Source organism: Lactuca virosa, chromosome 7 (assembly GCF_052849685.1).
Source record: "Lactuca virosa cultivar CGN04683 chromosome 7, Lactuca_virosa_CGN04683_v6, whole genome shotgun sequence".
Taxonomy (NCBI): domain Eukaryota; kingdom Viridiplantae; phylum Streptophyta; class Magnoliopsida; order Asterales; family Asteraceae; genus Lactuca; species Lactuca virosa.
The window spans coordinates 113714859-113731934 of record NC_136432.1 but is presented as its reverse complement, the minus strand read 5'-3'; positions in this window follow the sequence as shown (position 1 = coordinate 113731934).

The following is a 17076-nucleotide window of genomic DNA, read 5'->3' as shown; positions in this document are numbered from 1 at the left end:
TTGAAAAAAGTTGCATTTAACCCGACTTCCGGATTTCCATTCCCTCCACCAGGTTTGTAACTTTACTATACGTTTTATTATCTATATTATTTATATGATAAATTTGTCAATCATCTACAGATAAATATTACCTTTGTGATGCTGCATACACCAACACCCGTGGATTTATGGCTCCATACCGCAATACTAGGTATTGGTTAGCTGATTTTCGAAGAAACAGAACTTTACCAAAGAAAGAAAGGTTCAATCATGCTCATGCACAACTTAGAAATATCATTGAACGTGCTTATGGTGTATTGAAGGCGAGATTTCCAATTTTAAAACAAATGGCTCCTTATCCTTTTCCAGTGCAAAGAGACATAGTCATTGCTTGTGTTGCGGTCCATAATTTTATAAGGAAATACGATATTAAAGATGAATTATTTACGAACTTTGAACAAAACACTATGGTTACTCCTAATGTGGGTGGTGGAGGAAGTGAGGGCCAAAACATAGAAGGCATAGAATAGGGTTCAGAAACCGTTGACTATATGACTGCTTTGCGTGACCAGATTACTAATCAATTATTTTCAAATGGTTGACGTTAAATGATGTACTTTTTTTATTATGTATGACAATCTGTATTTGGATTTTGTATTACACTTTGTATTTGGATTTTAATTGATGCATGTTTAATTTGGATTTTATATGATAATTTGTGTTTTTATAATTTTTCTTATCCAGCACAAGAAACAACACAAGGGTAATATGGTCATTTTTTTCATTCAGCACAACCATTCAGATAAATAATCAAACAGCATAAACTCAGTCAGATATGGACTCAGTCAGCATTTCTAACCTAGTCAGCTTCTAACTCAGTCAGCTCTAACCCAGTCAGCAACTATCAAACGACCCCTTAGTTGATCATCATATATTAATCTCTGTAATTATTTTCTCATACAATAATTACTAATAATAAAAGGTGGAAAAAATCTTTCGAATTTCAAGTGAATAAGTCATTACATATTTAGTAGATTTTTATATACATTATTTGATTTGTTCACAAAATACCATTATATATTATTGACAACGGTGAGTCAGAACGTTCGAATAATATAAGTCATTTCATCGACATCAATTCAATTTTGGCCACTTAAACTCCCTATTTACATACAGTTATTAGGGTAGTTATTTTCATGTTGGGTCAAGCGGTTTTTCAACCTATACAACACGTTATCAATAGGTTTCAATTATGGCCCTTAGGGCAGTTCTTCTAGCGTTTGTCTCAAACTCCTTCTACGATAGTTTCATTTATGGACATGACTGCTACAATTCAGGATTATGAGGCATATATAAATCATCGATGTCAAGATAATTTCATCACGAACATCGATTTCTTCATCAGGGAGTAAATAAGTGTCGATCAGCTAATGTATGCATCATTCGTGGACAAAACATGTTCCGATAAGGTATTTGTATGTGAAAAAATTCAACAAGAGGTAACTATAATGAAAATATCGTATCAAAGTGCTTGGAAATTTTAGTCTTTTTTACATCGGGTAAGTAATTTCATATGTTCGTATGTTCTATTTTACAACAATGGTAATATAAAGTTTTTTTTTTGTTTCATGAAGAATGTATAAGCTTTTTCGGACAATACAAAGATCGAATTTTTTAGGGCAATTTCAAATCAGAATCGGATTATTGAGTATAGCATATACTTCATATTGGGGTTTTTAGGTTACAATCAATTTGTACATGCGGAATTTCACTTAACTCTTAAGGATACATGTAACCTAAATTAGATCTATGTCTTTTCCCAATTAATAGCAACATATTTATGAAACAAAAACTATAAACCCTGTGAAATCAAATTCATGAATAGAACCACATACATCTTGCTTGATTCGAAACAAACTAACCAAAAGCCTTGTACTCTCCTTTGAAAACTAACTCCAAAAGTATGGCCGCCTCTAATGCGTCGCACCCAAAACTCAAAAAGCACTAGCATTAAAGGAGAGAGAGGAGAGGATGGAGAATTTCAAATTCTCTTATGTATGAAGGTTAGGCCGAAAATACCAAGGGTGTATCCATTTATATAGTTGTCTGATAATCCCAAAAACCCTAGAAATCCTAGATTTGAACTTAAAATAATAATATTTCAAATCAGTATTTATCTAATTTCCTTTTATTAGTTGGAGGCTTCTAGAAGCTCTACCAAGAGCCTCCAAAACGGTCCAAGGCTAATAGGATTCTAGATCTTTTCTTTTGTTCAACTGTTGAACAATTGCAGCTCAGTCATTGCACCTTTAATTAATTATAATTAACCCATAATTAATTCCAAATTCATTCTGATTCATTCTTAATTAATTATTATTATTTCTAATTAATATATTAATCATATAATATAATTAAATCATTTATCTCTCTCCTTTGATCAATCCAAGTTATTTATTTGTTATGAGGGCAACCTAAAAACGACTTTACTTTTATTTATCAACATTATACCAATTTAGTTAGGACCTTAAACACCTTAATCTAACAATCTCCCACTAGGATAAGTTGCTAACTACAACTACAGGTACAACTCCGAATAAACAATAAAGAGTGTTTTCCAAGGACACTACCAAACTACTATTAGATGTTGGTCACAAAAAATAAGTTGATAAGCTAAAAAGCTTAAAAAATAAGCTAAAACAAATACCCCTGAAGTCACAGAGTATGCGAGGGTCAAGGGGGGCAAGGGTTTAGCCATACACTATTAAGAAAACCAAATCAAATGAAAGTGTATATTTAGCAACAACACAATAATAATGCATTAGGTTTACCAAATGAAATAGGAAGGAAGGTCTCCAATGTTGCAGCATGTTGATACGTCTTCGGTAGGAGGAGCAATGTAACACCCAAATTTTCAAAACAATTTTTCACATTTTATAAAACACGTTTTCATTCATAATCGTTATAAAAACACCATTGTATCACATAACATCATCTCCCAAGATCATAATAAAATCTCCCCGCGTGTGTACTGATCAAGCCGGCGCCTTCCCGCGATCCTCGCTGGTACCTGAGACACATAACACAACACTGTAAGCATAAATGCCTAGTGAGTTCCCCAAAATACCACACATAACACATATTAGCCACTCGAGGCTATAACTCTGTTTGACACTCTGGTCAAAGTGTCTCTGTGGGACCCCCCAGTCCCATAACTCTGTGGGCCCTCTGGCCCTAACTCTATGGGTCCTCTGACCCTAACTCTATGGACCTTCCGGTCCTAACTCTGAAAACTCTGTAACATACATAGCATATAACACATAGAAATCACATCATGCAAAAGCATACACAATACTCTGTCTCATAGCTCTAATTACCACTCTAGGTAAAGTATAGTGAGAAGACTCACCTCGATAAAGCTCGAACTCTGTAAAGTCGGGTCTAGCCTCCGCCTAATCATATGAAATAAACACTCTGAATCAATACATCTCTCAAGGCTAGACTATTCCTCCTCTTAGTACTCTCAGAAGGGTAAAAGACCATTTTACCCCTCTCATGGCTCAAAGACCCTAAAGTTGACCAAACCCTAAAAGTCAATAAAGGTCAACGGTCAAACTTTGACCCGACTCGCCGAGTGCACTTGGGCGACTCGGCGAGTCTACACGTGCCCACTATCTTTCTGATCTCGCATGACACGTCGAGTCTTTCCCCTTACTCGACGGGTGACACCTGGCATGAATCGCGGGGCCACCCCGACTCAACTCGCCGAGTCTGTTCATGGACTCGGCGAGTTCCGCCTTGAACTCCAGTCCTCTAATTCCCTCCGACTCACTGAGTCAACCCTATGCTCCACGAGTCGTCACAGATTGCGAGTCGCGGGGCTACCCGACTCTACTCGTCGAGTCCGTTCATGGACTCGGCGAGTTCATTCCATGCACATCCTCAAACAACTTCCTGAGGTCAGATCCAGTCCTCTAACCAATAGATCTATCATTCCCAAACCCAATAACCACGTAAAGTTTTCCATCTTGATGCACATACAACATCTATTTGATCATATATGATGATTTAGCCCCAAATACCATAACTCAAGGTCATAGCCTCCATTGTTATTCAAAAAGCTTAATGAATAAGGCTCTCTGGACCTCTATGGATCCAGATCCAAAGCCTCCTCATCATAAGGGACTATTTGGGCTTCAAATCTAAGCAACAAAGGGTCTAAGAAACCCTAAATCCATATGATCATCATAAGAACAGAAGGGGAGTCGAATTACTACCTCAAATGTGAAGATCTTAGCTCCAAATCCACAGAATAGCAATCTCCTATGCTTCCTCTTGGCTAGTACCTCCTTCTTCTTGCTAAACAACACTCCCAAGGTAAAAAAAAATGGCTTCCTTCCTCTCCCAAAACGCTCAAGCACTCTAGGGTTTCTCTCTATGACTGGTGACCTCAAATGGCGGCCATAAGGGCCTTTAAATAGTCCCCAAACCCGAGAAATTAGGGTTTCATTAAACAGCGTGGACTCGCCGAGTCCACGTATGGACTCGCCGAGTCCAGTCATTAACCCGGATGGAGATTCGCGACTCTACTCGGCGAGTCTGAGCGCCTACTCGCCGAGTCTCTCTCCAAAACTCAATAAAATACATAATTTAAGATACCTGGGAATCCGGATGTTACAAGCAAAGGGCTCAGGCGATGGTGTAGGCGGCATCGAAGTAGAGGTTGAAGGGACAACGATGTTGAACCATTTCATAGAATCGATGTTGATTATCAGAACCTCCATACCAGCAAAAGACAACCCGAGCTGTCATCGACTGTGGTGGACCACAGAGGGTTTGTGCTGAAAACCTAGTCTAAAATGTAGGAGGTCGAGGGAAGGGTTTAGGGAGGGTATGGAGGGAGATCCGAGGTAGAAATTAAATGAAAAATATGAAAATTTCAATTCCATTGTAAGTTTTTTTTAATGAGACTTAGTTTGATCATCTTATATTAATCTCTTTAATTATTTTCTCCTACAATAATTACTAATAACAAAAGGTAGAAAATTTTCTTTCAAATTTTAAGTGAACAAGTCATGTTTATAAATTTTAGAGAATTTTGCTAATTTAGTCAAATTTACTAATTACTTTGCTCAAAATAGTCAAAAAAATCATTTTTTGGAAAAATAGTCATTAAAATCACAGATCCCATATGCGATTTCGACATTCCATCTACTATTTGGTGGGGTCAATATGTTATTCGGTGAGTTCATCTATTATTTCCTCCATATCCATATGCTATTTGTCGAAGGTTATAAAAAGACTGTTTTTTCGAAATCTATTCCACCAAATCGCAAATGGGTTTTGCTCCATCTGTGATATGTTCTCATCCCATCAAAATTATTGAATTTTTTTTAAATACTTAGGTTTGACTACAAATTTGGTAAGGTTGACTACGAAATATGAAATTGTTGACTATAAATTCGTACAAATTGGTGGATTTTATATAAAAATTAGCAAAAAAAAAAAACTTAACTTATTAGTTACTTCTTTAGAAATCTTGTTTAGGTTCAATAAGAGAGATATTCCCAAGTTGGAAGATGGAAAAATTAGGGTTTTCCAAATTTATACATTGGATAGCAAAATCGCAAATGAACCTGGTCAAACTCGTAGATGGAAGTCCATCTGTGAATGTACAAGTCTTTGATGCACAGGTCGTGCATGAATGACTTGTATATTCGCAGTTGGACTTCTGATTTCATAGATGGTCCTAATTACTTGTGATTTTAGTGGCTATTTTGCATAATTTTCTAATTTTTTACTATTTTGTACAAAGTATTTAACAAATTTGGCTATATTTACAAATTTCCATTACATATTTAGTAGTTTTGTATACACATAATCGTTATATTTATTTAGTTTATGCACATATAACCATTATATTTATTTATTTTGTTCACAAAATACCATTGTATATATTATTGTCGACGGTGAGTCAATAATCGTCGGTATAATATGAGTCATTTGATCTACATCAAATTCAATCATGGCCACTTAAACTCCCAACTTACAGTTATTAGGACAATTATTCTCATGTTGTATCAATCGGTTTCTCAACCTATACAACCCACGCTGTCAATCGGTTCCAGTTATAACCCTTAGGGAAGTTCTTCTTGTGCTTGTCCCAAACTCCTTCCAAGATAGTTTCAGTTATGGCCATGACTGCTACACTTCAGGATTTTGCGCCCTATGTAATTAATGATGTCAAGATAATTTCATCACCAACATCGATTTCTTCATTATTCATGGAGCAAATAAGTACCGATCAACTAATTTATGCATCAGGGATAAAACATGTTCTGATAAGGTAAATGTATGTGAAGAAATTCGACAAAAGGTAACTATAATGCAAATATCTTATCAGTTGTTATCTGTGTTTGGAAATTTTAGTTTTTTACATTAGGTAAATAATTTCATATACTCGTATGTTCATTATGTATTTTCATTATGTATTTTACAATAATGGTAATGTAAAGTTTTATATTTTTTGTTTCATGACGAATGTTGAAGCTTTTTTGGATAATGCAAATATTGAATCCTTTGAGGGCAATTTCAAATCGGAATCGGATTGCGACAGTGTCGAGATCATTAAGTATAACATGTACTTTGGTCCATACAAGTCGCAAATGGAGAGAGTTCCTGTTGAAGAGGTATGGTACGGTGTAAAGTTACAAAAATAACATTTTATAATGGTTTGTTATTATTTCGGATTTTTTAATGAAAAAAAGAAGAAAAATGATATTAATTAAATATTACTATTTCTAATTAATATATTATTCTCATAATATATTAAAAAATTATTTATTTCAATTTATTAATCAAATAAAAAATCAACCTCCATCTCCAAAAATCATCATGTATGGTTGCTAGTCTCAAGGGCAACCCAAAAGGACTATGCTACTATAAATTTAAGTATATACCAATTATAGTTATGCGCTTAAACATCTAATCCAACGCAAACATGTAGCAAGAATCAAAGAGTAAAATAGAGATGTTCTTCAAGTGTTATTGGGCTTCAAAATGCTCCAAAATCTCTAGAGAGTTCTCCAAAAACTAGACGTGAAGAAGTCCCCAAAAGATGCACACCAACTTTCCCCATATAGCATAAAAGATAGATTTTTTTAATTGCGCCTGCAGGGCCTTGTGCGGATGGGTTGCGCAGGTGGTACCTGAAATGGGCTCTTTTGTGATTTGGGCCTCTAATGACTTAGCCCTTTGCATTTGGCCCTTTTGCTGAAATTCAGTAAATATGTAATATATTTACATAAATGTCACCGAGAATTTTAGGATTTTTCCAACATTTTTGATTAAATCTCAACCACTTATTTTTTTTAATAAGGAGCAAAGATTTGTCCTCGCGGTCCTCACTAAATTTTGAGTCCTCACCGGATCATATATATATATATATATATATATATATATATAGAGAGAGAGAGAGAGAGAGAGAGACAACTAGGTTCAAATGTTTCTAGCATTAATTATTGTGTGCATGTATGCACCAATGAGAATTGAGAAAATAATAAATCATTAAATAAATCATGTAAGGGTATTATAGTAATCTTTGCATATTTAATTATGGTAATTCATTAACTTCCTAAAACCTAGTCATCTCCCTTTTTTATCTTCAAACGATCGACTTCAAATGTAACATCCATAAAATTCGAGCCAATTTAAAACTTTTTAAATCATATAAAATCATTCAGTTATTACAATTTGTTTTCAAAATAGTTTAAACATCAGAGTTCCCAGAAATCATAATCATAAATTGAGGAAGTGTACGGTCACGCCTTCGCCATCTCGCGGTCATCCGCTGAACCTGAAACAATAAACCGAAACTGTAAGCTCGAAAGCTTAGTGAGTTACCCCCAAAATACCCATACACACGAAAATACACATACAATACTAAACAACATACACTGGGTCCAATCATCCGTCGGGATGGAATACCTAGGCTCTTCAACCACCGGGTTGGAATGCCAACATACTATGGGTCCAATCAACCATTGGGTTGGAATACCCCCAGGCCTCAACCATCAGGGTTGGAATGCCCACCTACTATGAGTCCAATCATCCTCGGGATGGAATACTCTCGGCCCACAACCATCGGGTTGGAATGCCCATACACAATACATATATAACATATACTATGGGTCCAATCATTCATCGGGATGGAATACCCCAGGCCCACAACCATCGGGTTGGAATGCACACATGCTATGAGTCCAATCATCCTGGAGATGGAATACTCTCGGCCCACAACCATCGGGTTGGAATGCCCATAACCAATCAAACATGTGCACCTATATCAGATAACCATATAACAGTCTATAGAGACAACATACTAGGGTCCTATCATCCTCGGGATGGAATACCCTCAACTACCAATCAATCATGTGCACATATAACAGGTAATCTCCTACCAGCATACAGACAGTCAGACCAAGCTACATGTCACTAAGCATACATGCCCCACAGTGTAAACAATCTTAGGCTAAAGGACTCGATTCCACAACGGTTAGACTCAGACAAGAGCTGCGAAGTAGAACCCAACCCTTCAGCCTAAGATCCTTTAAACCATGTAAACTAGCACATACAGATAGTCATACAGACGTAACAGATCACTGATCATAACATCATCCTAAAACCAGGATACAGATCTAACATAGCATCACAACAAGTAATTACAAGATAACTAGGATAACAATCCAAAGGGCCGACCTTGGTGCCTTAGACTCTTGAGTATAGTGAGGATAACTCACCTCGCAATGTCGATCTGAACTGAAGAATCAAATTCCCGACTCATTGGCTCACCAAAATCCCGAACTATCCAAATAACGAATAATAAGTCAATAAATGGGGATACTAATTAATCTGACCAAGAGTCCTTCAACCAATCATAGTCCATTTTGCCTTTCCTCTAATTTGGTCCAAGGCCCAATACCAAATCCATGATCCACAAGTTCACATATACAAGGCCCATTATTGGCCCAATCTTCCAAATTGGGCCCAACTCCCTAATTGGACCTAAGTCCAAGATCCATTATCAAAACTTGGCCAAAAACCTCATATTCATAAAGTCCAGCAAAGGCCCAAATCCAACTAGTCCATAAACAGCCCAAACATGTGACAACCCGAAATTTTCATTTGTATAAACTCTTCAGTCAAGCACTACAAATAATAGTCAAATTCATTTTTGTAAATTTTTAGCCGGTTTAAAGTCCGTTTGGGTGTTTTTAAAATAAATACGTCAAACGAACAAATAAAAGGAAGTATCTTCTAGGAAGTAATGTGTAACAAATAAACATTTCTCACCATAACAAGGTGTTTACGGCCAAACTTTGGGAGTTTGGGCCGTAAACTCCTCTTGGTCGTGAGCTCATGCTTAAGGCATGAGTTTACTCCTCACTTCCTCACTTCTCACTTCCAAGCTCAAGAACACCCACATTTCTCTCTCAAGTATCATAACATATTTCTTCCAATCTTCCAAAAATGTAAGTGTTTCCTTCTCTTGATTTGTTGTTATAACACCTCATCTAGTAGTTATACATGATTTCATCCATGAAATCTTCTCTTTTTCATAGATCTTCAAGTGTTCTTCAAAACACCAAGAACACCAAGAACACACACTAGTGTTCTTGGGCCTTAAACACTCTTGTAAGCTTCCTATAAGTAAGTACACCCCTCTTAACTAGTTATGTAATTAGATTACTTGCTAAACCATTGAAAAACACCAAGAATCCCCAAGAACACATGGGTTTACAGCCAAGGCAATCTCCTTGGGCCGTAAACACCATTAGGTGATGCATAAGTGCCACCATTACCTTCTAGGGCTTGGATATTGGACTAGAACCTTGCATGCATGAGCTAAGTACCTTAAATCACGAAATGGTAGGAGTTACAAGGGGTTTACGGCCGTAAACCCACTAGGACCGTAAACCCTAGGCCGTAAACTCCATGAGAGTTGGTCTTTGGGCCGTAAACTCTAAAAGGTGGTGAAATTGTGCCCCTATTACTTCCTAAGGCTTGGACTTGATCATAGGACACTTAACCTTGACTTGTAGATCCCTAAAGCACAACATGGTACCAATTACCATGAGTTTACGGCCGTAAACTCATGGGGGAAGTGACCATTGGCCGTAAACTCATGTGGTGTTACCATATGGGCAGTAAACTCCAATGTGAGGCCATACTATCTTTAGATGCAACCTTTAGGTACTCCTAACACTTGAATCAAGGTGTTATCCATGTTTTAGGGTGACCTTACTTGATTAATTAGTTGTTAAATGACTAATTAGATACATATATGTGTCATTACATGTTAAATAGGATCCGTGTGTGTACAAGTCTTCACTTGACACTTAGCATCCTACCCGGCACTTCCATCCAAATCACTCACTACAGGTGAGTTCATACCCCTTAATCAACCTTTGAAATGATTTTAAATGCTTTTATGGGGGGGGGGGAATACAAGTTGAAACATTCTAGTCATGGTTTTAATCACATGTGATTAATGACTAGAACAAAGAGAAAGATTTACTCTTACTTTCAAGATTGCTATCAAACTTATGGATTTCAAGCACTTCAAAAACTTTTACTAAACTCTTTTAGAAGTTAAAACTGTTTTCAAACTCTTTTAAACTTACATTATTGTCAAAACTCATATCTATACTAATATATTTATATAAGTAAGAGTTGAAGGACTTAGGACTGATAGCTCGCCTTATTTCCTGTTCCTTGTTTGGTTGTGGACTTAGGGTATCCTGTTATTTGTCCGAATGTCGTTGAAAACTTAGTTATATATATCGTATATATGTGTTTGGATATAAAAGCTTTCACTTCAGTTCAGTACCTTTGAGTAGCAGAGCATACAACCAACATTACTATTTAACTATAATAAGTATAGTTAAGGAGTTACTACTTACTACTACTATTACAACGACACATACAAAAGTCAGTACAGTTATGAGTCATTCACACTATACACTATACAAGAGAACACACTATACACTATACAAGAGAATATACTATATACTAGTACAGAGAAAACACCACTACACTATGGTTTATTATACAAACATTTGAATACTATAAATAAAATGTGACATACTACTTCTCGATATGACACATCATTGTGGTATCACCTTGTAACCAGAGTCTCCTGGAGGGAGAGCGGGCATTGTGTGTATAGATCTATACGGGACAGACACTCCCACACCCCGACTGCTAGCTACAGTCCCAACCGATAAGGCCAAGGGGTGACAGAATGTCACCATACTACATATGACACCGGAGGGTCATCAGTTATTCAGCCGTCGATCAGCATGGTTACATACGAGTTCACATTCAAACCTTTAATTAACCAATTAAGAATTAAAGGTCTAACAGACTCTCCGAGGCGTATTGTTCATTTTAATACCACCTGGAGTCTGCATTTCATTTCTTAGACTCTCCGAGGCGTATTGTTCATTTAATACCACCTAGAGTTTGCATTTTATTCCTTTAAAACTCCCCGAGGTGTACTGTACATTTAGTATTACCTGGAGTCTGTGTTTCATTACCTTATAACCAACAGTATCACTGCTGAGGTAAAACATTATTTTCCTATTACATTTACTTGTGACCTTGTCACATACACATTAAAGTAAACTATATTTTCACAATGATAGTTTCACTGGGGAAAACTCTTACATTACAAAAGAACAAAACATACAAACATTTGGGTCTTGGTAGAAGACTACATTTTCAGTAGAAAATATAGGATTTTCCAGAGAGTTCAACTATTTACAAACATTTACAAACAGCTACGAGCATGTATACTACGTTGTTACAAACAATTTTCATACAAGCAATGACACTAATACTTATGAACTCACCAGCGTTATGCTGATAAACTCTTTCAAAATAACTTGTATTCTCAGGTCATCAGTAGGCAGGTACAGATGAAGCTTTTGAGAAGATGGAGCACATACAAGACTCATCTTTTATTTTGATTATACATTTTTGGTGTCTTACATACTATTCAGAACACGCTTGTATCAAAATTATTCTATTAATGCAATGGATGTTGTTGCTGATGGGTTTCAGCATTCTAACACTCCTATGGTGTACATGCAACCCTAGAAACCTTGGATCTATGTTTGACTAAGATACATGCAAATAATTATTTTTCCAAGGTTCTTATCCTAACTAGCATGGCATGGGGTACTTGAATCAAATAAAACTAGTAGAATTACTTACCTTGTAGTAGTAGTTGATTGCTTGGAGTTTGAGAGCCTAGCACCAATAATGTGGATGCCTCAAATGGAAGTCACAAATCACCACAAACTTGGAAACTTGAGAGAATAGTCACAAACTTCTTGAAATCGGCCCTCTTAGTTTACACACATCAACTAGTGCAATTTCAAGAACCAAAGCCTCCTTTATATAGTGTGGTGGATTAGGGTTACATCCATGTAAACCCTAATACCCATGTCTTTTCATTTCCATGAGATCCATAGGTTAAAGCTCCATGGAGTATCCATGGACTTTCCATGCAAGCCTAGCTTATTCCAAATAAGCATTAGCCCACACTATATAAATACAAGAGCCCATATTTAATTAGTCATACTTTTGATCTCTAAATTAATTCTAGATTAATTATAGATCAATACTAATTAAATAATATGATTTTATATTAATATATTAGGACTTATAATATATTAATAAATCATAACTTATACTATTCTCAAACGATTATCCATAAATTGTTCGGGTGAAGTGCAACCCAAATGGACCATGCCGGGTCGGGTCAAGTACATACCAAATATAGTTATGGACTTAGACACTATATCCAACAGTCTTCCACTTGGATAAGTCTAATAACTATAGTTGCAAGTATGACTTCAGGAACCGATCAGCAATCGTAGCTCTTTAAACTCTGTTGAACTATGAAGCGCCATTTTAGATAAGTGATCATATAATCCTCTGTTCTAGATATCAGCCGGACAAATACATGGAACATGGTCTTGCTTATTGTCCAGCATTTGTTTCCCGATTTCCGATTTGTTTGACATAGAACTTAACTGAACACATCAATTTAGTTCTGACCGGGCCCGGTACATAGGTCAAACCAAAATCATCGAGGGGCCCAGATATCGCTTCTAATCCTAGAAGGAACAGATAAACTTCGACTCATATGTTTGCTCTACTACTTGTTGAATTACACACAAAAGCACGGTTTATAACATCGAGTTACCAATGCGTTTTCGTGCAATCAATGCATAACCAACTCATAGGCAACAAATCATATCTCTAGGTTTGAAGACTTATATGATATTACCGTCTCACAATCACTCGAGATAAATTCCATGAAGTGATACAAGTGAGCGTGGGTTGAATCCAATACTCATAATGTAACACCCAAATTTTCAAAACAATTTTTCACTTTTTAAAACCATATAAATTCATCCACAATTGCTTTCAAAAACAATGTATCAATTTTATCTCACTACAAATCCCAAGATCAAATCATAATAAACTCTGCGGGTGTGTGTACAGATCATGCCGGCGCCTTCCCGCGATCACCACTGGTACCTGAAACACATAACACATAACACCGTAAGCATAAAGCTTAGTGAGTTCCCCAAAATACCACTCTAACATATATTAGCCACTCGAGGCTATGACTCTGCTGACCCTCTGGTCAGTGTGTCTCAGTGGGACCCTCCAGTCCCAACTCTCTGTGGGCTCTCTAGCCCTAACTCTATGGACCCAAAGGTCCTAACTCTGATAACTCTGGATCATGCATATCACATATCACAATAAATCTCAACACATAAATAGCCTACAAATACACTGGCACATAACTATAGAACATAACACACATTAGCCACTCGAGGCTATAACTCTGTGGGCCCTTGGGCCCTAACTCTGTGGACCCTCTGGTCCTAGCTCTTTGGACCTTCCGGTCCTAACTCTGGTATACACACAGCATAAATCACATAGAAATAATGTCGTGCCACAAATCACATAGATAGCATACAATAACTCTGTCACATAACTCTGTTACCACTCTAGGTAAAGTATAGTGAGAAGACTCACCTCGGGTAACTCGGTAAAGCTCGAACTCTGTAAAATCGGGTCTAGCCTCCGCCTAATCATATGAAATAAACACTCTAAATCAATACATCTCTCAAGGCTAGACTATTCCTCCTCTTAGTACTCTCAGAAGGGTAAAAGACCATTTTACCCCTCCCATGGCTCCAAGACCCTAAAGTTGACCAAACCCTAAAAGTCAACAAAAATCAACCCTCCGGGTTACGCTGCGCGTACCAAACATGTACGCTGGGCGTACCCGGCGTCCTCACAGAAACGGGGTGCGCGACCCCTTACGCTGCGCGTACTGGGATTACGCCCCGCGTAACTCCCAGCTTCAGTCCTTTAGCTCTTGAGGTCTTAAACAGTTAAGACTCACATCCAACTTTTAGATCTGACCGTTTCTAAACCTCTTAATCCATAAAGTCGATGACTTTAAGCCTTTGCATGGCTGAACAAGTCACTAACACCCAAAATATACCACTTATAGCCCTAGAAAGCTCAAAACTCTAGCATGTCCTCATATCAACGACCAAGATGGAAACTTTATGGATCTAAAACACAAATACCACTGAAAGGGGACAGATCTAGGTCCATGGAGCACATTACGCTCATAAAGTCTCCACCTTTGGGACTTTTAACCCTAAAATGGTCCATGAAGCAACAAACCAAATGAAGAGGAAAGTGTTGAACTTTATACCTCCAAATGCAGCTCCTTCCTCTGTAGATCTCAGATACAAACTTGCACTTCAAACTCTAGTCTCCACAAACTCCTCTCCTTCTTCTTCACTAGCACACCAAGGCACTTTTAGCTCCAAAATCACACACACTCACTAAGAACGATGAAAAGTTCTCTCTTAGGGTTTTACTCACTGCTATGGAGGCTGAGAAATGAGCCTTAGCATCCAATATATAGGGCACAAGTTAGAAATTAGGGTTTGCACTTGGACACATTACGCCCAGCGTAACCCTGAGTACGCCCAGCGTACTCAGGCGAGTCCGCGTCCAAAATAAGCGCATGAGTACGCGCAGCGTACTCTTGAGTACGCCCAGCGTACTCATTTGCTACCAATTCCTCTTAAGGGCTTAACTTGACACTTTGAATAAAAGAAGGGCTAAATAGTTGTACCTGAATTTCGGGATGTTACAATTCTCCCCCACTAGAACTAGACTTCGCCCTCGAAGTCTCACTCAACAAATAACTCTGGATATTGCTCGCGCATCTCTAACTCCGGCTCCCAGGTCATTTCAGAACCCTTCCGATGTTGCCACTGGACTTGAACCAATGGCACCTCCTTGTTTCTCAAAGTCTTGATCCTTCGATCCACAATCGCAACCGGTCTCTCAACATAATTCAGGCTCGCATCCACCTGAATGTCCTCTAACGGAACCACTGCCGACTCATCAGCGATACACTTCCTCAACTGAGACACGTGGAAGGTATCGTGAATCTGGCTCAACTCCGTAGGTAGCTCCAAACGATACGCTACCCTGCCCACCCTGGCAGTCACCCTGAAAGGACCAATATGCCGAGGTCCCAACTTACCCCTCTTCCTGAATCGGATCACCCCCTTCCAAGGAGATACCTTCAGGAGTACTAAGTCACCAACCTGGAATTCAAGCTCGGATCGTCGCCTATCCGCATAACTCTTCTGGCGACTCTGAGTGGTTCAACAACCTCTGTCTGACCCGCTGAATCTGCTCAGTCGTCTGAAGTACTATCTCTGTACTACCCATCACACGCTGCCCGACCTCACCCCAACAAATGGGAGTCCGACACCTCCTCCCATACAACAGCTCAAAGGGTGGCATACTGATGCTCAAATGATGGCTGTTGTTATAGGAAAACTCAACCAAGGGTAAATACGTGTCCCAACTTCCTCCGAAGTCCAATACACATGCCCGAAGCATGTCCTCGAGCGTCCGAATCGTCCGCCGGCTCTGCCCGTCTGTCTGTGGGTGGTAGGCGGTACTGAAATGCAACCTCGTACCCAACTGGAGATCGACTCAACCCCGACCTCTGTCATCTGATACTCATCGTTGGACCCTTCGGTCCGGTCTATATCGTTGGACCCTTCGGTCCGGTCTGTACAACACATCACCAGGACTCAACTCAACTCAAGAGTTTGGTCCGCCCGTAGTTGGAATCGCTCGTTCCAATGACTCATTCAACTCATAGCTTGGGGACCCGCAACCCATGCGTACTTTACTTATCCAATCCCTTCGGATTGGATGTCCACACTTACTTAGAATGTAATGATTCCCAATCATTGAGGAGACCCCGGTCTCACCCCTGGTCCGACCACCAGGCTCCCAAAACTCATGCGTAGGGCTTTTCAAGCCTAAAACCCTCCTGTGTCATGCTCAGATCAAGAAGGCTTCCTCATAACAACCTCTCGCTAATTAGTGCGTATTACGGCTCCCCATAACATCACCACAACCTCCTACTGACTAGTGAGTACTACGGCTCCCCATAGTATCACAACAACCTCTCTCTGACTAGTGAGTACTACGGCTCCCCATAGTATCACAACAACCTCTCTCTGACTAGTGAGTACTACGGCTCCCCATAGTATCACAACAACCTCTCTCTGACTAGTGAGTACTACGGCTCCCCATAGTATCACAACAACCTCTCTCTGACTAGTGAGTACTACGGCTCCCCATAGTATCACAACAACCTCTCTCTGACTAGTGAGTACTACGGCTCCCCATAATATCACAACAACCTCTCTCTGACTAGTGAGTACTACGGCTTCCCGTAACATCACAACACCCTTCCCTAGTAGCTCCTGAAGCTGCGAGGATAACTACTGCGTCTCTGGCGGCGCAAGGCGATAAGGCGCCTTGGCGATAGGCGCTGCCCCCGGAACCAACTCGATGCGAAACTCTACTTGCCTCTCGGGAGGCACACCCGACAACTCCTCGGGAAAAACATCCGGGGACTCTCGCACTATCGGAACGTCATCCATCGAACTTGGCCTCCCA